This window comes from Tursiops truncatus, chromosome 20 (genome assembly GCF_011762595.2).
Source record: "Tursiops truncatus isolate mTurTru1 chromosome 20, mTurTru1.mat.Y, whole genome shotgun sequence".
In the NCBI taxonomy this organism is placed as follows: domain Eukaryota; kingdom Metazoa; phylum Chordata; class Mammalia; order Artiodactyla; family Delphinidae; genus Tursiops; species Tursiops truncatus.
In genome coordinates this window covers 38527211-38551303 of record NC_047053.1, presented here as the reverse complement: position 1 = coordinate 38551303, position 24093 = coordinate 38527211, and the positions used below count along the sequence as shown (strand labels likewise).

Below are 24093 nucleotides of genomic sequence, written 5' to 3'. Positions count from 1 at the left end.
GGGGTGAAAGGAAGTCAGCGACGGTCAGATAGGAAAGTCTACTCCGCTTTGTGCGTGGAGAAGGAGTTAGAAAGCCTGAAAGAAGCAGGGAGAACAGCCAGGAGCTGGTGGCAAAGGTCTGGGTGAGGGCAGAGTGGAGAGGGACTCAGGGGGCTGAACGAGCAGAGGCCAGTCTAACATTTCTCGGGTGCTTCTCATGCATCTCTTACTAGGAGATGGGCTGACTACTAATATCATCATTTTATAAAAGAGGGAGCAAAGGCATAGAGTAGTCAAGTAACTTACCAAAGTCAAACAGCTAGTGAGCTTTGAGCTGGGATTGAGCTCAGGTAGCCTGGCATCAGAGCCCGCTCTCTTCTTGCCTTGTCCACCAGAATATGCTCTGACTTTCTGCCAGGGACAGTGGCTTGTAAATTCCAGGAGGGCAGGATAAGTCACACATCTCAGTACCTTTCCCAGGGCTCAGTATGGGAAAGGTCAATTCCATACCCATTGCTGGGCCCTGCTGAGCCACTTGCCTTTCCTGCTGCAAGGTCAGCTAGCGTTAGCAGTGCTTTTATTCAGTCTACTCTCTCCCAATTCCTTCGTGTGAACTCTGCTTGCTGTTTTCAAGTATTGGGGGGCACGCTGCTTTGTAACTGTCTCAGCCTTTCTGCCATGCCACTTGTCTCTTCCATCAGACTGGAGACTCTGAGAGCAAAGACTGGGCTCCCCATCAGGTTGGGGCTCCATGAGGCCGGGGGCCGGGCTTTCTACCCACACAGGCAGCTCCCTCATCCTCTGTAACAGCTCCTTGGTGGCCTGGTCCCAGCTCACTCACAATGGGCACCAGGTGGGAGCGGGGAGGGGTGCGGACCGTATTGATCCTCAGTGGGGGAGGTGACTCTGTTCCTGGGAGTTTCTATCCCAGAGGGGCCAGCGGAGACCAAACTCTAGGATCTAGGTCACCCCCTGGTGGCGGAGCTGATCTATGGTGCCCATGACAGCCTAATATCGTCACGTTACCCCACACGATGGAGAGAGGCTGGGCCGCCTCCGGGCAGTCAGCAAAGGATGCTGAGCCTGGGGCGGCTTGGGGCAGTCCGGCCACCTCCTGGATCTCAGACCTCCTTGGGAGTCTGTCTGGGGGAGAATGGAGCAGATAGCGGGCACAGCCAGGCGTACCACCATCACGGAGGGTATAAGTAGGCAGCTTCGGGGACTGCTCTGCATCCTGGCTCCAGAGCTGGCGGCACTCCTACAACTGCTTTCATCCACAAGCTGCGGGCAGTGCCGTGAGTTGCAGACAGTTCTCATCGTCCTGCTGGAGCCGGGTCGGGGAGGCACGAGGTCCTCCTTTAGTCGCTTCAGCTCCTCTGGGGCTGGTGGAGGAGGGGGCCGATTCAGCTCTACCAGTAGCTATGGTGTGGGGAACTCTGGGGCCTGTGGGAGGGGAGGTGACGGCAGTTCTGGCTCCATTTATGGCAGAGGATCTGGGCGTGGTTTCAGTGTTGGGAGTTTTGGTGGAGGCTTTGGTGGAGGTTCCAGGGGCTGTGGGGAGTGGCTTTGGCGGTGGTGCTGAAGGCGGAGATGGGGGCCTCTTTCTTGCTGATGAGAAGACCGCCATGCAGGAACCTAATAGCCGGCTGTCCCCCTACTTGCCTAAGGTGCAGACACTAGAGGAGGCCAATGCCGACCTTTAGAGTAAGATCTGGGACTGGTACAACAGGCAGGGGCCCGTCCAAAAGGATTACGCTTGTTATTATGACCCCATCCGGGATCTCAAGAACCAGGTAAGCCCGGGAAACTCGGATCTCTGTCTCCCCATCTCTCTCTCTCTCACACGTGTACACACACGCTCACACACGCACTCACATGCTTTATCTCCCCCCAGAAGGCAAGATGCTGGACTCTAAGCTTAGACAGTAGCTGGAGAATCCATTCCTTGGAAACTTTAACTTAAAAATTTTATTTTTTTAAATTGAAGTATACTTCTTCACAGTGTTGTGTTAATTACTGCTGTAAAGCAAAGTGATTTAGTTATACATACATATGTACATTCTTTTTATTTATTTATTTATTTAATTTTTTGCGGTACGCAGGCCTCTCACTGCTGTGGCCTCTCCCGTTGTGGAGCACAGGCTCCGGACGCGCAGGCTCAGCGGCCATGGCTCACGGGCCCAGCCACTCCGCGGCATGTGGGATCTTCCCGGACCGGGGCACGAACCCGTGTCTCCTGCATCGGCAGGCGGACTCTCAACCACTGCGCCACCAGGGAAGCCCAGTACATTCTTTTTAAAAATATTCTTTTCCATTATGGTTTATCATAGGATATATAGTTCTCTGTGTTATACAATAGGACCTGTTGTTTATCCATTCTCTATATAACAGCTGACATCTGCTCACCCCAACCTCCCAGCCCATCCCTCCCCCACCCCCCTCCCCCTTGGCGACCACGAGTCTGTTTTCCATGTCTGTGAGTCTGTTTCTGTTTCATAGATAGGTTCATTTGTGTTATATTTTAGATTCCATGGAAACTTTAACTTTTATCAGAAACAACTCTTGGCCTGGCCTAGGTGGGGAATGCAGAGGCAGCGTGGAGGGAGCATAGCAATGGGGCAACCCGGTCCTGAGTCTGACACCAATTCACTATGTGATGTTGGGAAGCCCGATGCCATGTCTGGGCCTATTCTCCTATCCTTTTTTTTTTTTTTTTTTTTTGCGGTACACGGGCCTCTCACTGTTGTGGCCTCTCCCATTGCGGAGCACAGGCTCCGGACACGCAGGCTCAGCGGCCATGGCTCACGGGCCCAGCCGCTCTGCGGCATGTGGGATCTTCCCGGACCGGGGCACGAACCCATGTCCCCTGCATCGGCAGGCGGACTCTCAACCACTGCGCCACCAGGGAAGCCTGATTATTATTTTTGACAGAGCCTTAGGTAAGGCTAGGACACACATGACTTAAGTCTCAAAAGCATAGGAGATGAGTTGGAAATGGTGTATTATCTAGTCTATTTCTCCCCACACCCTACGAGGTGGGTATTGTTATTATCCCCATTTTAGAGATAAGGAAAAAGAGGTTCAGAGAAGATAAGTAACTTACTTGAGGTCATACAACTCATAAATGAGAGATCAGCTCTGTGGGGCCCCATAGCCAGTGCTTTTAATCATCATGAGGATGGGGGCACCTGGGTCAGCCACGGTTCAGGTAGAAAAGAGGCTCAGGGGTTGTAGTCAGTGGTTGGCTTGGACAAGCCAGTTATACGATAAAACTGCCCAAAGGAGCACATATTAAAAATAAAGTCTAAATGCAGGAAAGAGTCCCACAGGTGAAGTGGTCTCTAGGTCAGAGAAAGTTTCCCTTGTGCATGTTGAATCTTGCAAAATAAAAATTTACTATGAAGTTGTAGCGAAAGGCTGGGTAACATGATTGGGAATGTTTGGCTCAGAGAAGCCTTGAGGTGCCTGGGAGCTGCTCTTCTCTAGAGAGTCTGGTGTGGTTTTGTGTGTCGGGTGGCACTGCAGGGTCATGGATGTGCATCCATGGGCAGAGGCTGAGGCCATCTTTGCCTCAACATGCACGGGATTTACTAACAAAGACTGTTTCATGGAGGAGGGGGCTGCCTCATGAGCCTCCATCCTCAGATATGGGAGAGCACCTGCCAGCTGCTGCAGGAGATCTTCAGGAATTGGATGGGGGCCACTAGGACTCAAGGGTCCTTCCATCTCAGGATTCTCCAGCTCTTTGAGCTCTAGCCTCCTTGCTCCCAGGTGCCCATCTTCCTGCCAGTTGCCCATCGTCCTCCAAGTCTTTCTGTCTCTTGCTCTAAGTCCTCTCTTTTCACTCTCACCTCCCTTCTGTCTCTCCACAGGCTACCCGCTGTGACACTAGAGCCCCTGTAAACTTTCCCAGCCCCGCCTCAGCTGAGCATACCCCAGGCAGGCAGACCTGGATGCAGCCTGACATTGGGAATAGCTAGTAACAAGCCTCCAGGCCCATTTGGAACTGGGCTGACTGGGCATGTCTTTCCTCTGGATGCCCATTGGCTCCCTCCTCTGAGAGGGTTGGGGAGACCTCCCTCCCTCTGTCTGGTCTGGGGGTGACCCACTCCCTGTCTTATCTCGACTTCCCAATAAAGCTTTCTTACTGGAAATCAAACTTGGACTTTGACCCATTTGTTCTTTGGGATTGAGGTGGGGCAGAAAGGACGTGAAGGGAAAATCAAGTGAGTCCACTCTAAGAGTGTTGGTTAGCTTTTCTATCAGTTAACTTTTGCCTGTAACAAAGCAACCCACAATTTAGTGGCTTAAAATCACAACCATTTATTTACCTTGTGCTTTTGCAGTTGACAGTTTGGACTGGGCAGTTCTGTTTTCCTATAAGCATCTGTGGTCAGTTCCAAGTCAGCTGCGTAGCTCTGCATCAGGGGCTGGCTGCATACTGGTTAGGGCTGAAAGGACCACATGACTCTCATCCTCCAGCCAGCTGGCTCAAGCAAGTCTGGATAATGAACAGAAGTGTGTAAGGTCTCTTACCTACAGAGGGAAACAAGACAAAAATGATGTGGGTTTTCTTTGGAAGATTTCACAGATGGTGAAACATATAGGCACAAATAAAGTGCTCCAAGGCAAAGCGAGGAACATTCTCACAAGACAGCACCTGACAATGTTCTCCAAGGATTCTGACTAGAGACAGATTCAGACAGAGCCCTCAGCCTGCGTTCCAGATGCTACAGCTGTGTATCAAACCTCCCCAAAGCTTAGAGGCTTAAAAGAACAATGTCGATTTGGGGGCTTGGTGGGAACAGCCCACTTCTGCTGTACTTGGTGTCACCGAGGCTCACAGGCTGGGGGCTGGAGTCACCCGAAGCCTTGTTTGCTCACATGTTTGGTCCCTGGGCTGGAAACACTCAAACCGGGGGGCTGGCCCTGCAGGGGCTCCCTGGCATCTCTGTATGAAGACTCTCAGTGTGATCCCTCCAGCAGGGCAGCCTCAGGGTGGCCAGACTTCTTAGATGCTGGCTCAGGGCTCCCAAGACATATGTTCTAAGCAAGAAAGAACCAGGAAGAAGCTGTTTTTCTTCATTGCCTAGATTTGGAAGTCAGGCAGTGTCACTTCTGCTGTACTCACAGGCTTGCCTAGGTTCAAGGGGAGGAAGCATAGACCTTGCAGTAGGCAGAATTCTAAGATAATCCCAGTTATTCAATCAAAGACAACTTAGGTGTTGCTGTGAAGGGATTTTGGAGAATTCATTAAGGTCTCTACTGTGTTGACCTTAAGATAGGGAGGTTATCCGGTGGGCCTGACGTAATCACGTAAGCTCTTTAAAAGCAGATAGCTTTCTCTGGTTGGTTACAGAAGAGGAAGTCAGAGATTTGAAGCATGAAAAGATTTCAATATTCCATTGCCGGCTTGAAGATGGAAGGGGGCATAAGGCAAGGAATGTGGCTGGCCTCTAAGGGCTGAGAGCCACCAAGGAAACGGGGACCTCAGCCCTTCAGCTGCAAAGAACTGAGTTTTTCCAAGGACGAGAAAGAGTTTGGAAGTAGATTTTCTCCCAGAGTCTCCAGGTGAGAACTCGACCTGGCCAACACCTTGGTTTCAGCCTTGTAATACCCTGCAAAGAGAATCCGGTCACACTTGCAGAACTGCAAGCTAAGAAATGGGTCCTCTTTGAAGCTGCTACATTTGCAGTAATTTGCTTGGCAGAAATAGAAAACAGAGACCCCATCTCAAGATGGAGGAGTGGCAATGTCACATTGAAGGACAGCATGTGGAATGAGATATATTGATCTTTGGAAAATATAATTTGCCACAGACTCTCTGAATCATTGGGGGAGGGATTATGTAAGGGTAAACTTAGGACATTAAGCAAACACGGAAGCTCAGGAAAACCCAAGATCCTGGGATTTATGGAGATGGAAGCTGTATGGTGTCTCTGGGTCCAAGATGGCTCTAGCAAGATGCCTGAGCAGCGAGAGTTTGTGATCCTTTCTCTAGTGCTTTGCCCTTAGTGTGCAACTGGTGACAATCTTCTCTGGTTCTCTTCCTGCTACCAGCTCTCTTCCTCGCCTATCTTCTCTCTATCTCTATTTGGGGAATGCTCCATCTTGAGTCTGAGACTCCCCAAGAACTGGTTTTCCCAACTTCCCTTGGTGCTAGGGTATGGCCATGTGGCATAGCTCTGTCAATCAGATGCTCCTACAAAAGACTTCGATTTGTATGGGAAGGAAGCATTGAGTGGCATCTAATATGGCAGGAACAGGGCTGGGGCAGAGACAGGGAGTTTATTAAGGCTGCAGTAGCGGTGGTTCTGCAGGGATATGCAGTGCCCAACATCAGTGGTTCGAGCTGCAATGTCTGTGGCCAGCAGTGACAGCAGTGGTGTCTTCCTGGAGCAATTAATTAGTGTGATTTGGACAATGGCTTCTGTTTGCATAAACCCCAAGTCTGATTCTCTGCAAATGCTGGAAAAGATGTACTGCTTTCTCTGTAGGTAAAAGCAAACACATTCTGGTATTCTTTGCTTATTGGGATAGAGAAAAAAGAGGTTTCCACGTCAGGTGCCTAGGATTATTGTGGTCCAATGTGGATCAATGATTGCTATTAGAATAGACATGTAATAAGTTGTAAAGTAATCCTTCCCTAACATCTGCCCATATTCTGCACAGAGAAAACGACAAGTTCATTGGGAAGTGATCAGAGTCATCAACCCTGAATTTATCAGACCTTTCATATGGCACTAATCTCTCTCATTCCCTTAGAGATGTAGTGTTGTTGATGCTTCTCACCACAATAATCCTTACTCCATGGATCAGGGAGCCATTTACTGTCTTCTTCTATTCCATTTCAGAGACTGGGAAAAAAAAAACACAGGCTGGGTCCAGGGTGCTATTGGGCTCAGGAGAGGCAGACTTAGGTCAAAACTCCATTTGCCGTATGATCCTCTGTAGTGGTCAGATTCTCAGCTGCAACCAACAGAAGCTACTCTGGCTACGTTAACAAGTAAGGGATTTATAGCTGCTCTAGATAAATCAAAGAATCATTAGGAGGGTTAGAGAAACAGGACCTAGGCTGAATTTCTAACATCTCCCCAAATGACACAGCAGAATGGGTCTGCCAAGGGAGCTGTTGCCGCTGCCGAGACTAGGAAGTTTTCAGGTCAGGATGCAGCCTTCTGAATCAACAGCCTCCCCAGCTTGGGCTTCAGGACAACACCATCTCTGCCATCCATGCCAGCAAACTAGATGCCCCAAGTGGAGCCCATACTTCACATACCTCCCTTCTAAGTCTCACATGGTGCACCTGATTGGTAGAACCTAAATCACCTGGCTTATCTTAGTGACAAAGGAAGCTGGGAAATGTAGTTTTTGGATTTACCTGGGAAAGAATAGTGATTGGAATGACAGATATAACCTACCCCCACATAAGGTTTCGGTCTAACTGGTGAACCACAGTGTTGTTCTGCATGTTCAGAGATTAGAGTTAGTTTGGAACCAGAGTCCAATAGTCCCCAAAGGTCTGGATATTTTCCTTCCCCCAGCACACAGCTACTCTTGTAAATGCCCACAGGCTCCTATGTGGAAGGTTAGGAGGTAGATGTACAGTACTTGCTTGTGATGTTATTGCAGAGCCCTTCCTCAGGGGTACCTGGACTTCCCTTTATTCAAAGTCCTCCGGGTCTAGGAGCTGATTCTGGTCTTGGAACTGGATAAGAGTCTGTCCTTCTCTATCACAAGGCTTAAGACAGGCCTCTTCCTGGCCTAAAGTTTTCTTTTTGGGGGGTGGGGTAGGAAACTATGGCAGATATGACAGACCGACTTGCTCATATCAGCTCCCACATCCTTCTAGTGAACTTTCCTATTCTCTAGAGGCAGATAATCTTTAACCCTACTTTTCCTAAACTCCCTTACAGTTACATCTAGGTGTAATTTGGGTTTTTCCAATTAGATGCACTTCTGTGGGACGTGAGTTGAGCGGAAAGAGATCTGGAGGAAGGAAGTGTTTCTTGTTGGAATAGATCTACCAGTTACTGTATGGTCCTAGGGCCACTTATTGTGGCAGACCAGGATTTCCTTTGGGGGGTGGTTCTGTGGTGTTAATCTGGGAGCCCTTCCTAGAGGCTCAATCTAGAGTCTGCTCCTCCAGGCTTCTAATGATTTTGTAAGCAGCCAATGCTCTGTATTAAATTCCTTTCTGTTAAGAAAGTGAGATTTGTTTCTGTTACTTTAAACTGAATGCTCACTGAAGCAAGATTTTGGTGGTCTGCCCTCATCTTTTGGTCATAGAGATCCATGATGAACTAATCATCATATAGATACCTACAGGTCTTGTCATTCTGCTTACTATTCCAGCCCTCCAGAACTGAAGGGTCCCTACTTGTCCTCTGCCACCTGGGACCCCATTTCTATAGAAATCGGGGAGGATAATTCGAATGTAGCATCTCCCATCCACAACCCCAAAGAACAACTGCTACCATGTTTTCCTGGTAGCAGAAAAAATTCAGGGTTGATGACTCTGATCACTTCCCAAACAACTGCTACACTGTGTTCCCTCTTGTCTAGGTATTTCTTAATTGCCAGAGTCTAGACAGTGTCTTCTGGGCTCTCATAGTTGGGAATTAATTGAATGGGTTCTACATGATAACCCCACCCCGACATTTCTGTTTCCCTGGCTGGTTGCATTTCTTCTTCTTTATTCCTCTTCCCTTATTATTATTCCTTCCTTCTTTGCAAGGATTTTATGGAAACTCAAGTTTATTTTGTATAAGCCACTACCGAGTTCAGTTTCTGCCACCCAACTGAACGAATATTTTAGACCCACTCCTGGACAGTCCAACTAGCAGCTGAATTGTGAATCTCTGGTTAATGCCTCTATATGGATGAATTTAGCCTGATCAAAAATTAGGGTCCATTCCCAAACCCAGTATTCACATTTCTGCTGATACAGATTAGTAACATCTTGACATTCTCTTGGCGAGTAAGCCTTTTTCTCTCAGCTTTCGCTTTATAATGGACCTCTTCCCTTGGGGGTCTGATTTATAATTCTGGAGACGACAAAGGATGGTAGGGGGGAGTGTGAGGATAATTTGGAGCTTGGGGGTACTATAAGTCGATTAAATTGACTCATATATTTCTCTTCCAGTTCTGTGGCTGCCCCCCTTGCCTGGTCGATGGTCTAAATTTTACATGAGAGAATTGGCAAGACTATGATTTCAACTGATGCTGTGGTTTGGCAGCTTGGAGAAGTCCCCCGCTCTCTGCAACTAGAGAACGTCCACACACAGCAACAAAGACCCATCTCAGCCAAAATTAAATAAATAAATTTATTAAAAAAAAAAAAAAAGAAGATGGTGACTTCCCACACGCGGATTCTTTCCCAGGACCTCAGATTCCCCGCCTAAGGCCCTGGCTCAGTGCTGGCCAATGGGAGGTGTGGGTAACTGAGCCAATAGTGCAGGAATGAGGGTAACAGCTGGATGGTCTCCAAGAATCCTCTTGGCTCCAGCATCTGTTACTCCAACGCTCATAAGCCCCGAGTGCCTTGATCTCCCTGCGTTTCCCTCCCCTTCGAGTCTCTGCTACATGTCGAGGCTGCTGCTGGCCCTCTTGGCCTCGGGGCCCTGAGGCTCTCTCTCTGTCTCAGGCCCAAACAGGAAGATAATCAGCTCCCTTCTCTGTAACTCTTACTAGACTGAGAACCACTGGGACTGTGGGAGCGGGTTCCTGTGAAACCGAAAATAAAGTTCAAGGGGACAAGCCACCAGCATCAGCAACAAATAAAACCCAGCAGCGACAGTACGGTGTGAGGTTAAAAGATGGTGAGGAAAGGTGGGTGTGGGGACTGTGCTTCTATGAACATCTCTAGCTGGAGTCTCTATTTTAATTGCTTCTTCAGATCATTCATTCATCTGTTGATTCATTCGACGAATATTTATTGGTGCCTTTTCTGGGTCAGGGGGTGGAAATCAATAAAACTGTGAACAGAACAGATGAGGTCTGTTTCCCCATGGGGCTGGCGGTCTAGTGCTGGAGGCAGATAAGCAGCCTGGTCGTTGCCGGACGGACGATGTGCTGTGTGTGCAGTCGGTGAGGGGAGGGAACAGGGGCTGGGAAAGCGCACAGGGCCCCTGACCTGACCATGGCGGCAGGGGACGCTCCCTATGACAGGTGTGGGACAGGGATGTTCTGTAACATGTCATTATTTCTCACAACGCCTGTGAGAGTTAGCTATTGTTGTTTCCATTTATAGATGAGGAAACCAGGGCTCAGAGAAGGAAGGAAGTTGCCCAAGTCACACACACCAAGGTTGTCCTGGCTCCAGATACTGCCATCCTAGTACTGCCTATGTGGCCTCTAACAATTTCTAGCACTTTTTAAAAAAAACTTATTTTATTGAAGTATAGTTGACATATAATGTTAATTTCTGCTGTAGAGCAAAGTGATGCAGTGATACATATATATATTCTTTTTCATATTCTTTTCCATTATGGTTTATTCTAGCACTTTCTAAGGTCAGAGATGGGCTTCTGAAGAGCAGAGAAGAGCTGTTTTGAGACAATTGTGCAAATAATTAGGCAAGCTCTGCGATGTCTGGCCTCAGTTTCCCCCATGAAGGCATTTTGTCTGAGCTTGTTGAAGGAATGAATGAATGAATGACGCTGAGGAAGGATGAGGGTTTTGGACCAGATGGTCCCTAAGAACTCCTCTGCCCCCACACTGTCTGGTTCTGACACTCATACATCTTCAGATGGCTTTGATCTTCCTGAACTTTAGTCCTGGAGACTCTCGATCCATCTTTGCTGCCACCAGCACCCTCAGTCCCCGGGACTTGGCATTCTCACCTTAACTCAGGCCCGACCCAGCCAACTGTGATCCCTCTCACCTGCTCCCCTCAGCATGACTGAGACACGTGGGCCGTTATCAGAAGTACTTTCGTCAAGGGAGAGGGAAACCTCAGGAAAGTGAATCAAGAAAACACCAAACCTGTAAGAAAGAGTCAAGTTTGAGATCCAAAGGTGGGGTAGGGGTGGGGAGGAAGCTGGCTTCTCCGAGCCTCCTGCTTTTGGGGCGTCCCCAGTGGAGCCCCGGTCTACCTTTACCAAGTCATTGACACCTTCATTCACAACACGCACTTATCCAGGGCCTGCTCTGTGCACGCTGCTGGTTACCGGGGCTACGACAGAGACCCAGGCAGACACGGGCTCTGCCCCGGAGTCTTACGGGGGGAGACCAACGAGTAACAGTGGCATAACCTAGGGTGCTGAGCTCCACTCTGGGAAGCCCGGGGGCTCTGGGGCACACAGCAGGAGTCCTAACCCAGTCTTGGGAATCAGGGAACATTCCATGGAGCCAGGGCTGGGCCGAGACCTGAAGGACCGGTTGGATACATCCTGGTGAAAATTGATGGAGGTGTGGTGTTTATGTGCATGTGTGTATTGCAGGAAGGCCAGTGTTCTGGGCAGGGGCAACTGTCAAGGCCTGGAGGTGACACTGAGTGTGGCCTAATGGAGGAACTGGAACCCGCTTCCTGGGGCTGGTGAGAGGGCAGGGTGCATTGGTGGGGGCCGGGGGTGGGACAAGGAGAGGGCTTGTTCGGTGAAGGGGAGGAGACTGAACTGGATCCCGAGGGCCCCAGGTAAGCCCGTGCCCTCTCTACACTCACCTTTTCCCAGCCCTGTGTGGGGGACAAAGCCCTATTGGCCAAGAAGTGCGACCATCTTTGGTCCGGATGCAATCCTCCTAGTAGAGAATGAGTCTGGCAAGAAGACACATGGTCTCCAATCTGGTCGGAAGCTGCACTAGAGTTGGGAAGCATCATTTATCAAACTCCCAGCACCTGCTTTCTCTGCGTAAACACCATGGCTGAGTTGTATCCACAGCTTTGACTTCAATAGCTCCCTGTGTGTGTGCGCCTATGACACTTATCACTGGTGAGGACCCTGCCCCCCAGCTTACAACTGTGCTTGAGTTGGGTCCCTTCCTCTCTCCAAAGTTATGCTCCATTGGTAACTATAAGTCTCCTTGTCGTTTTTGTCCTCCGCCTCCACCCCATCTGCATGTCCTCATCATGATTACAGTTGCACCCCTTTTATGCTGGTCCTGTGGCAGGCCTTTACGTAAGTCATCTGCTTGATTGCCCACAACCACCCAACTTCACAGATGGGAAACTGAGGCTCAGACAGAGGACATAACGCAGCTGAGTAAGGATCTGGGTTGGTCTGGCTCTCAAGCCCACCCTCATCATCTCATGCCGTCTAAAATAATCCCTGGGCACCTACTGGGTACAGAGATGAACACCCCTCACGAGCAGAAAAGCTTTGGAAATTCTCTTCTTAGGAAGCAAGTGGCCACAAAGGAACAATGAGTCCCTGTCTCAGCTATTTCTTGTCTCTGGACCTCAGTTTCCCCACTAGAGATCTTCAGTGTGTGGAACAAATGGATTGACACTGAAGGGATGAGGGCACTGGGGTGGGTGGTCTCCACGGACTTCCTGAGCCAGGGAAATCCATCACTCATAATCCCTCTGGATTTTCTCTGCCCCTGGGGTCTTATATCCATCTGTCTTGTTGCTCCCCCCTCAACCTCAGGGCCACACCATCTTCTTTCTCTCAGGCCAAACATGAACCAAACCAAGTCCCTTCTCTCTGTTCTCTTCAACATGACCTGCTGGGATTTTCCAAGGGAACTTCTGTCAGCCCTGGCAGATACCTCAGATAAATACAAAGGAAACAAAATTCAAAATCCACTGCAAATAGTATTGTTTGAGGTGCAAAAAGTATGTATGTGTGTTGGGGTGGGCTTGCTCAAAGCATCCTCTCTATAATAGTTCCTAACAGAAGCCCCTTCCTAGATTCTTTGAGGCTCTCAATTTTCCAATGTATTTTCCCGGGGGTGCCAATAAATATAAAACACAACCCCCCAACCAAAACTCTTGAGATCAAATCCAGTGGGAAACATGGAAGTAAACAAGTCGAACAGTTTTCTGTATTTGCAGGACTTTTTAAAGCCTTTGTTTTCTTAAAGTGCTTTGTGTGTTTCCAAGAGGAAGTAACAGTACCCAGAATTCCCTCAACAATTTGCTGAAGAGCTGGTGCTCTCTGAAGGATGCTGATGGGGTGAGTGGGGTCCCCCAACCCACCTTCCTCAGCTGGTCAGAGAACTTCTAGAAGGGGCCCCCACTGAAGATGGACACAGGTCATCTCAGAGTTTCTGAGAAACTCCAGCCCCAGGGCACATGGGACAAGGGAAAACAGAGTGGTGGCCCTACCTCAGTGTGTAGAAGTGGAGCGTGGGGAATGGTAGAAGGATTCCTTGCCTCCACCACCACCTCCCAGCATATCTCTCCTCCCAGCAACTATCAAGGCACAACCTTGTCCTTGTCCCGACGGATGTCTGTGTCAGTTCATCACGCGTTGTTTTCGCCATCACGTACATTAAGCCCCTGAGCTGGGGACCTTCTCTCTTGCAACGTGTGCTGCAAGAACCATATGACAACTACCACTACTAATAAAAAGAAAACAAAGCAAATGACGCCCATTGGTCGAGTTTCAGCTAGGTCCCAGCACGGTCCCAGGCAGGTTAGATATGCTGTTTCATGAATTCTCACAACCACGATTTGAGGAAGGTCTTGCTGTCTCTAGATCCTGAGTCTCAGAGGTTCACCAACTCGCCCTAGGTCACTTAACATGTAAGTGACCAGGTTTGGCATGGCTCCAAAGTGGCAGAGAAGACTTCCCATCAATTCTCCGATGACAGGGGTTCAGGTAGGTGAGAACCCAAGCTGTGCTGACTTCTAAACCAACCCCTTCTCCTCTGTGGAGGGGCTGAGGTCTATGCTTGTTGAACACATGTTGAAGTGTAACCGATGAAAGAACAGCGGCAGCGTAACAGTGCTGTTATGAACATAGGGATGTGTGTATCTTTTCAAATTAGAGTTTTGTCTGGATATATGCCCAGGAGTGGAATTGCTGGCTCATATGGCAACTCTAGTTTTAGTTTTTTGAGGAACCTCCATACAGTTCTACCTAGTGGCTGCACCAATTTACATTCCCTACAGCAGTGTAGGAGGGTTAGGCTGAGGAATCTTCTAACGTCACATCTCTAGAGTGATCTCAAGGGTTGCTCTGAGGCTGCTATGAGCCCCTTGCCCATGCCCACATTTCCTATCTGTGCAGGGCAACTGCTGGGGATGGGGGGAACTTGGGGGTGGGTCCCCCAGTTCAAATACTGACCCCACCTCCAGAGGGTTTCCTCCTACCAGGTGGTTTTGGGAAGAAATCAAAGTTCAGAGAGGGTCATTGACTTGTCTAAGCACCACCAGCTAGTTGGGGACTCCCTACCCTCCTGGATTTGAGCCCACGTACACGGGATTCCATGGATGACTGGATTTCCTTTTGGCATCTTGTCTTAGCCCCTTGCAAGGGATTTAGGGGTGTTTCTAGGTCTCACTGGATATATGCTCCTAGCTTGCCCAGCTTTCTGTAGCTGCATCTCCTAACGGTCCCACTAAGCTCCACCCCCAACAGAACTATGAATTGAGGGGACTGTCCTATTCTGGGAAGGTTGTAAACATTTGGGTTACATTATTATTCCAGCAGGGATGGTACTGGGAGGAGGGAGGCTGGGCTGACTGCCCTCGAGGTCGTGGCGGGGCGTGGTGCGGCCAGGTAGGTCAGCTGGGAAGGTGTGTGGCCAGTTTCTATGAGCGCCAGCTTCTTTCACAGCTGTGGCTGCAGCGGCCCCTTGTGGCCATTTTGCGCTGGAGGCAACTAAATGTCAGACAAACTACAAATTTAGAATTGGGAGGGGAGGTACGTTTCCTTAGATGGCCTCCTCCACTCCTCTGTTGCCCAGAGAGGGAAAGACACATGCCCAGGGTCCCACAGCTAGAATCTGGGCCTTTGGACTTCCAGCCCTTCTGGGGCTCGCTCTTTTGTACCACTCTCAGCTCAGGGCCCGTTTGCTCTCCATAGGGAGGCCAAGGAGTAGACTAGAGTGTAGGGCCTGCCCTTGCCCAGACAGACCTCTCTGACCCTTTCTCTCTTCTCAGAATTGAGCACAGTCAGAGATGCAGAAAGGGGAGGGCCGCCTCCCGTGGCAGGGCGGCGAGTCCCCATGAGACCTCCAGGGGACGCTGTGGCACCGAGTTGGCCTGGTCCTGGGCGTCTGCTGCACAGGCGTAATGAGCTCAGCACGCTGAGGACAAAAGGGAGCTGCACGCGGCCGGGGAGCTCGTAAAGTCAGCCCGGTGGCCCGCGTCTTGCTGTTTCTGAAGCCGTGGCTGGCTCGGGGGCAGACACCACCGCCTCCTTCCGTGGCCCAGATGCCAGCCTCTGATCCGCCTTGCAATTCCCTCTTCTCTCAGAGGCCAGACTCCATCCAGTGCTTTGGACTCGACACCAGCGCCCTTTCCTCCTTACTGTTGACTTCCCTGAGTTTGGCTCAGGGTAAACGGGAAAGCTGCCGTGGCTGGAGGCAGAGGGCTTTGGACTCTGTGCCTCAGTGTCATCTGTAAAATGGGTGGTGGTGATCTCCCTTGGAAAGTTGTACAGAATGGATGTAACGCGTTACGTCCGGGCGCCTGGTCTAGGGTAGCTAGTGTTGGAAATGGGGGGGGCGCCAGGTCTGGGCTGGGACGTCCGAGGCCTGCTGTTTCTCCGTGAGGCAGGGGCGAGCTTCCCTGGATTCTGGGGGTGCAGAGTGTGGGGCAGCATTGCTCAGGCTGTTGGAACCAGTGTGGAGATGGGGCTGACAGGGGCCAGGGCTGGGGGGGTCAGGGACAGGGCAGGGTGTGAGGGATGTGGGGTGAGTCACTTAGCAGCCCAGACCCTGGGGAGTGAAGGGGAAGGAGTACGGCAGCTGGCCAGGCCTGGTGGCACCAGGCACCGCGCCAGCCCCACCCCACCAGCTCCTGCCCTGCCCACGTGCCCCAGGAGCAGGGATGTGGCTGGGATCTGTCAAGGTGTGGGCAGTGGGGTCCAGAGAACCTGATGGGGGTGAGGGCCAGGCTGCTTTGCCCCACCTGCTGCCCACTCCCTCCTGCTCTCCCCCCTTGCTAAGGCTTTTCTCCCTGCCTGCATGGCTGGGGGTGGAGAAGAATGCTCCGTGGGCCTCTCCCAGCCCTGGTGGAGTCACCATCTAAGACAGAACAGACAGAGGCGGTGTCTACATGGGCAGCAGGCCCACTGCAGCTGACTGCCACACCTGCATGTGTCAGGGTGCCCGCAGGATACAATGACTCTCGGGGTCAGCTGAAAGGACTTTAGAGAAAGAACTATTTTTGGAGGTCTGGACAGGAGCAGGGATGGGGTAGCAACGGGGTGGGGGTGGGGTGGGGCGGGGAGCATGGGAGCTGAAGGGACAGTGGAGGAGGGAGCAGTGTGATGGGAGCTGGTGGGGGCTGAGGCCAGGAGGGCTGCTCTGCAGAAGCAGCTGCCCTGGGGGGGGGAAGTATAGGCCCAGCGTCTTTCTTCCCTCCTGTCCATCTCCTGCAGCTGTCCCCCATTGGCTGATCCAACGGGGGCAGCCAGAGATTAGCTGTCGGGGCACGGAGTAGGGCCAAGAAGGGTGGAGAATACATCTGGAAGGATGCAGAAGAATTATCAGGGTGGTGGGGACACAAACCCAAATAGCCAGACCTTGCCCTCAAGGAGCTCACCGTCTAGTAGAGGAGATAAGAGCCAACTAACTCTCACCAGGTGGGGAGAGGATAGCCGAAGGAGAGGGTCAGATAAAGCACCAGATGGGCTAGAGGAGGGAAGGAGTTGGGGTGGACAGGGTGCCAGGATCGCAGAGGCTTGAAGGAGGAAGTGGTGTATTGGTTTCCTATTTCTGCTCAAAAAAGTTACCTCAAACTTAGTGTCTTAAAACAACACAAGATCTTAGTATCTTATAGTTCTAACGGTCCGAAGTCTGAAATGGGCTTATGGGCTAAAATCAAGGTGTCAGCAGAACCGTGTTCCTTCTGGAGGTTTTAGGGGAGAATCTGTTTCCTTGCCTTTTCCAGCTTTTAGAGGCCACCTGCGTTCCTCGGCTTGTGGCCCCTTCCTTCTTCAATGTGCGTTGCTCCAAACTCTGTTTCTGTGGTCACATCTCCTGTCTCTGATTTTAACCATCTTGCTTCCCTCTTATAAGGACCCTTGTGATTGCACTGAGCCCATTTAGATGATCCAGGATAACGTCTCCATCTCAAGGTCTTTAACTTAATCACATTCGTAGACTCCCTTTTTGCCATGTGAGATACACAGTCACGGGTCCCGGAGATTAGGACTTGTACATCTCTGGAGGGTCACTATCTGCCTATCACATCGGGCACTGGAGAAGGGGTAGGGTTCGAGCTCTGATGGCTGAGGGCAAGGACACTGCAGGTGGAGGGGATGGTGGAGCAGAGGCAGGAGCGTGAGGACATAAGCAGCTCCTGCCGGCACCTGATGTCTGGTTGCAGGAAGGTGTGGTTTTGGGGGATAGGCCTGGAAAAGCTGAAAGGCCAGTGCCTGCTCCATTTCCAAATCCAAATAGGTGGCCTCTGAGAAGAGGAGGCAAACATTGCCCCAGAGGGACGGTGGGGCTGGGGCGGGCCCTGTGGGTGCCGGTCAGCGCCGCTGTTTAGCTTTCATTCCCCTGCTTTATTGAGGTACCAGTCACGGCCAGTTTGGCCTTTGTGATTGTCCCTCAGTGACTGTTCTCCATGTAGCCTGCTCCCCTCCCACCCATGTGACCCCCGCAGCTGACGGCTTTAGAATCAGTACCACTCTCTCCCCCGCGGAAGTGTGGGTCTGGACTTTGCTCCCCTCCATGGCCTTCCCCAGCCTCCACGCCTCCAACTTTACTCCGCAGCCACACTGAACTGCTCCCAGCTGCCGAATGCCCTGCATTCACTGACAAAAAACAGCACCTGCCGAGCGGCCGTCCACGCAGGGATGGTGGACATGTCACATCCTATCCTCCTATTGGTGTTACAAGCTATCGGCTGTTGAAGGCTCTCCCTGTGCCGGGCACTGTTCGTTACATATGATTTTTATTTATCTCGCACAAACCCTCTCAGGTTGGTGCTGTTAACCCCATTTCAGAGATGAGGAAACTGAGGTTCTGAGACGTTAAGTAACTGGCCTTGGATGACATGGCCTTAAAATAAATAGTGGATCCATGAATCAAACCCAGGCCACATTTTATAGGAGAGGAAACGGAAGTTCGGGGCAGTGAAACAACTGGACCAGGCTAATGAGTAGTTCATAAACTGAGGTGTGGCTCGTTTCAAAGGCCAGCTTGTCTGGCCTACTGGCCTACTACACAGTCACTCATTAATCTTAACTGCTGCACTAAACTGCTTAGCTCTGTCCCGTAGTTATTTGTACGTATCTTCCTTTGCTCCGCCTCCACCTTGCCCGCTATACAGGGAGCTGGCCAGGGGCTGGGCCTGGGTCTCTTTCATCTCTCACTGTATTCTGCACCTGGTGCAGGGCCTGGCTCAGAGCACATGCGTGGCAGACAAACGAGTGAGGCAGTGAATGATGCTTTCTGGGCATGGCTCTGGACGCAGGTCAGGGAGGCCACCTGCAGCCACCGAGATCCAGAGGGGCTGAAGTCTTGAGGCCCTACTGGGCCCAGGCTTGGGGTCCCAGGCCATCCAAATTTCTTGGCAGGTCTGAAAGCCCAAGTTTGGTTTTTTTTCACAAATGTATTTTATATGTAGTTTTTGGAAGAGGTACTACATGCACAATATAGTACAAAATTTAAAAGTAGGAAGGATAGGGCTTCCCTGGTGGCGCAGTGGTTGAGAGTCCGCCTGCCGATGCAGGGAACACGAGTTCGTGTCCCGGTCCGGGAGGATCCCACATGCCGCGGAGCGGCTGGGCCCGTGAGGCATGGCCGCTGAGCCTGCGCGTCCGGAGCCTGTGCTCCGCAACGGGAGAGGCCACAACAGTGAGAGGCCAGTGTACCGCAAAAAAAAAAAAAAAAGTAGGAAGGATAGACAACAAAATGTTAGTCTTCCTGCATCCTTTGAATCCAATCTCCTAGCTCCCCTCCCAGAAAGCATTCCTTGCCATCACTTTCTTGTGTGTTTTTCTAGAGCTATCCTGTGCATATACAAATATACGTGTGTTCAAGTTCTTCCCTGGAGCACACATACAAAGGGTAGCAAATGATATTCTTTGCTCTGCAACCTTATTTTTCATCTAAGTATTTGGAAAATCTTTCCTATCAGTCCCATATAGAGCTGCCTCATTCTTTTTGATGGTTGCACAGTATTGTATTGTATAGAGGTACCATATAATGGATATGTAGATGTTTCCACCTTTTGCTATTATAAATAACACTGCAATGAACATCCTAGTACCTCATGTCATTTTGCATGCTTGCAAAAATACACCCAAAAGATAAATACCTGTAAGAGAAGTTGATGGGTCAAAATTTTAAATCAATATTTAAAATTTTGATGGAAGTTGGAAATCACTGTTCATAGATTTTATACTGATTTTCCTGCTATCAACAATGAGTGGCTTTTTCAGTTCCCCATATGCCCAACAAATAGTAAGTTACCTTTTCATCTTTACCAATCTGACATGTAAAAAATGAGAAATTATGATAGTCTAAATTTGCACTTATCTTATTGTGAGGGAGGTTGAACATTTTCATATATCTAAATGCAGTCTGCATATCCTGAGGTATATTATATATATATATGCATCTGGAAACTCTTTGCTCACATGCTTGGCTCTTTTTTCCTCCCGGGTTGTTGATCTCTTACTTGGTTATTTGTAGGAACTCTAAATGTCTTAAGGCTATTGGCCGTGGGTTCATGATATAGCTTGCCAATATTTCCCCTGGGTTGTTCCCACAAATTCTGTAGTGAAAGGCTACTCATTAGCCTGGTCCAATTGCTTCACCGCCCTGAGCTTCCGTTTCCTCCCCTATAAAATGTGGCCTGGGTTTGATTCATGGATCCACTATTTATTTTAAGGCCATGTCATCCAAGGCCAGTTACTTAACGTCTCAGAACCTCAGTTTCCTCATCTCTGAAATGGGGCTAACAGCACCAACCTGAGAGGGTTTGTGCGAGATAAGTAAACATCATATGTAACGAACAGTGCCCGGCACAGGGAGAGCCTTCAACAGCCGAGAGCTTGTGACACCAATAGGAGGATAGGATGTGACATGTCCACCATCCCTGCGTGGGCCCTCAGTTTCCTAGTTGGTAAAATGGGGATATTGCTGTTTGCAACAGTATCTACAGCACAGGGGAGCTTTTATGATGTAAACAAGTCAGTGTTTGCTACATACTTGAACAGAGCCAGGCGTGTAGTAAGGACTCAATACATTTGGGCTGGTTTTTTTTTAAGATGTTGGGGGTAGGAGTTTATTTATTTATTTATTTTTGCTGTGTTGGGTCTTCGTTTCTGTGCAAGGGCTTTCTCTAGTTATGGCAAGCGGGGGCCACTCTTCATTGAGGTGCGCGGGCCTCTCACTATCGTGGCCTCTCCTGTTGCGGAGCACAGGCTCCAGACGCACAGGCTCAGTAGTTGTGGCTCACGGGCCTAGTTGCTCCGCGGCATGTGGGATCCTCCCAGACTAGGGCTTGAACCCGTGTCATTTGGGCTGTTTTTACAGCACCCTTTCTGGAACTTTCCACCCATCTGCCACCTTGGTGTCCTCACTCTGCTCACCCTGGGCTCTGCTCACTCTGCCTCCTCCAGGGGTGCCTCCCTGCTCACCCCAGGCCTCACAGGGCAGCTTTGCTTCCCTGAGCTCCCGCAGTCCTCTGTAGGTGTCCCTCCTCTGCCCCTGGCCTGTCACCTGCTCTTGTCAGGAGCCTGCAGTGTTTACCCCTTTCTCGTCTGTGAGCTCAGCTCTTCCCCTGGGGGCAGACAGCTTGGTTCCAGGGCGCCTGCCTGCTGGTCTCAGTTCGGCTGCGGGAAACCAGCTGTGTGACCTCAGGGAGGCCAAGTCTCTCTCCTGTCTCTGTCTCCTGACCTACAAACTGATGGAGTTGGTTGAAAGCGCCAGTCGTTGAGCTTTAGAAGAGGAACAATCCTCTGCTCAAGCACTACCTTACAGGAAGCTGGCTGTGCGAAACCAGTGAGAGCAGAGCTGCTTTGGATGGAGGAGTGTGAGTGTGTAAGTGTGTGTGTGTGTGTGTGTGTGAGCATGTGAGTGCGTGACTATATGAGTGTGGAGAGTGTGTGCACGTGTGTGAGTGAATGAGCGTGTATGCATGTGACAGTGAGCATGTGAGTGTAAGTGTGTGAGTGTGTGTGAGTGTATTTGTGAGCACACAATTGAGTGTGGAGAGCGTGTGCACGTGCATATGTACAGGTGTGTGAGTGTGAGCACACCTGTGTGAGAGTATGTATGAGTGTGAGTGTGTGTGTGTGAGTGTGTGTGGTCAGGCCAGACTTGAAAACCTCAGGGTGAGGAGGTCTCTGCCCTCCTGTCCTACAGGTGTAGGAGTTTCATCTGAATCCTCTTGCTTGGCGTGCAGCGGAGGTTTACCGTATTTCTTTTCTTTTTTTTTTTTTACATCTTTATTGGAGTATAATTGCTTTACAATGGTGTGTTAGTTTCTGCTGTATAACAAAGTGAATCAGCTATTCAAATACATAAAACTCCATATCTCCTCCCTCTTGCGTCTCCCTCCCACCCTATTTATCCCACCCCTCCAGGCAGTCACAAAGCACCGAGCTGATCTCCCTGTGCTATGCAGCTGCTTCCCACTAGCTATCTACCTTACGTTTGGTAGTGTATATATGTCCATGCCTCTCTCTCGCTTTGTCACAGCTCACCCTTCCCGCTCCCCATATCCTCAAGTCCATTCTCTAGTAAGTCTGTCTCTTTATTCCTGTCTTACCCCTAGGTTCTTCATGACATTTTTTTCCTTAAATTCCATATATATATATATATATGTTAGCATACGGTATTTGTCTTTCTCTTTCTGACTTACTTCACTCTGTATGACAGACTCTGGGTCCATCCACCTCACTACAAATAGCTCAATTTCGTTTCTTTTTATGGCTGAGTAATATTCCATTGTATATATGTGCCACATCTTCTTTATCCATTCATCCGATGATGGACACTTAGGTTACTTCCATGTCCTGGCTATTGTAAATAGAGCTGCAATGAACATTTTGGTTCATGACTCGTTTTGAATTATGGTTTTCTCAGGGTATATGCCCAGTAGTGGGATTGCTGGGTCATATGGTAGTTGGGGTTTACCGTATTTCTTAGTTGTCAAGATGCCGGTGAGGACAAGGTAAAGTGGGCCTGGCAGGAATGGCAAATTCCGGGTTCCCGGAGCCTCCCCGCCCCCTCCCCGGCTGAAACCCTTCCTTCTGAAAGCCCGGATACGGATCTCTGCCTGAAGGTGCTGGGTGGGTTTCCGCCTGCCGGGGACCTCTCTGTGTGTTTACTGAGCTAGGATTGATGTCTTTGCTGCATGTTCTGGTCTCCTCAGGCCCCTGCCCTAATCCCAGACCAGGCCTGCAAAGGAAGTCCCCGCGCCCCCCCCCCCCCCCAACCCCAGCACATTCCACTGGACAGGGCTGGGGCTCAGGCCGGGGTGGCTGGAGGGCTTCCTGGCCCTCTGGCTCCAGAGCTGATTCCCCGAGCTTCCCTGGTGGCGCCTGGAAGGCCTCAGGCCTGGTGCTTGGGTGCCCCAGGCGCCGGTGAGGGCTGGGGCTGGCATCGCATAGGTCCTGTCTGGAATAGCAGTGAAGTACCCAAGGGAGCCAATGAGGTTTTGTCCTCCATTAATGGTGTGTGTGTGTGTTTGTCTGGGGCGGGGCGCATTTTCCTTCCCAATCGACTGTTGGCTGACCAAAATGCCCGTTGGATACAAGGCCCCTGGCAGAGGACGGGGCCTCAGTCGTTCCTTCTCTGGGCAAAGGGCTTCTCCCCCAGCACACCCCAGACCTGGAGCCCTCCTTTGTTCCCCGCTTCCGGCAGCCCGCCTTGTTCTGGGATTCTTTGCGGTTTCTACTTAATGAATGTTTATCCTGCAGCCGGCTGGAGCCAGGAGAGGCCAGGAAGAGCTGAGAGGAGCCAAGAAGGGCCAGGAGGGTCAAGGCTCAGCATTCTGTCTCCAGAGGGCTCTGAATTCCAGCTGCCCTCAAGAATGTACCCGCCCCCCAACACACACCCTTCCATCTGCCCTCCTCCCTGGGGAAGTAGCTCTTTTTCCCGGAGCTTGGCCAACCTGATCACCCCTCCCCCAGTCTGCTGGGCTGCACTTGCCCTACTGAGGCCACTGACGCCTAGGGCAAGTCAGACTTGAAAACATGTGAACACCTTCCGTCCCAGATTATAGAGGTGATACATGTTCACTGTTGCTCTGTTGAGATTTTGAAAAACGCAGGTTCTGGTCAGAAGTCACCTCCCAACTCCTGGCCCTGACTGTGGGCTCCGTGTGGGCAGGGCCTGTGTGGACACAGCCTTTGTCTTTCCCCCTCCCTCAGTGGGCATCAGCGCTGGCAGACGTGGGCACAGGGAGTGCTTAGTGAGTAGAACCCAATTAGAACCTAGTTCTGGACTTCATCCAAAGCGGATCCAGGGATGACCCTGGCGGGGGGGAACCACTGACCTTCTCGGGGTGGGGGGCGGAATCGGATAAATCACGGGTCCAGACCAGTCCTCTGACTGCAGTGCAGATGCCAGGCTCCGGCGCCAAGCTAGGAGCCATCCTAGATTCCTGTCCTTCCCTCGTGCTCCTCGTGACTCCATCAGCTCCACCCATAGCCTCTGCGTCTAGCCTCTGCGTCAGGATACACCCTGCGTCAGGCCACTTCTCACCAACCTCTCACATCTCCTTGAATCCAGCCCCCAGCTTCTCCTGCCTGGACTTTTGTCAGAGTCTCTTATCAGATCTCCAGCTTCCTCCCTTAGCTCCTGGTCTGTGATCTGGAAAGCGGCCACAGGGATGCCAGGGCTCCTCGGATCAAGGTCCCTTTACTCTCAGAATAAAGCCCAGCTCCCTAGGAAGACTGCTGACCTGTGTGCCTGGCCTCCCCCAGGACTCCCCTCCTGCACACCGCCCCTGGCACACGCCTCTCAGCTCCGGGCATTCTTCCTCAGGGAGTCTGCCTCTGCTGTGCCCTCAGCCCGGTCCCCAGGGGTCTG

The 24093-nt window shown here is 50.8% G+C and overlaps 1 protein-coding gene and 2 long non-coding RNA genes across 3 annotated transcripts in view; 2 read left to right on the top strand and 1 right to left on the bottom strand.

Annotated features, from left to right (window-relative positions):
* LOC101329169 (keratin, type I cytoskeletal 14) overlaps nt 1–24093 on the top strand; it is a 69586-nt gene that overhangs the window by 9093 nt on the left and 36400 nt on the right. The window lies entirely within an intron of this gene.
* Nucleotides 4185–23801, bottom strand: LOC141277316 (uncharacterized). The gene is made up of 3 exons (XR_012328473.1): nt 23558–23801; nt 10865–10965; nt 4185–4515 (listed from the first exon to the last, which is right to left on the bottom strand). It is a non-coding gene; the product is annotated as an uncharacterized lncRNA (long non-coding RNA).
* On the top strand, nt 9684–11991 carry LOC117309752 (uncharacterized). Its single transcript, XR_004524056.2, has 3 exons — nt 9684–9800; nt 11424–11518; nt 11655–11991. It is a non-coding gene; the product is annotated as an uncharacterized lncRNA (long non-coding RNA).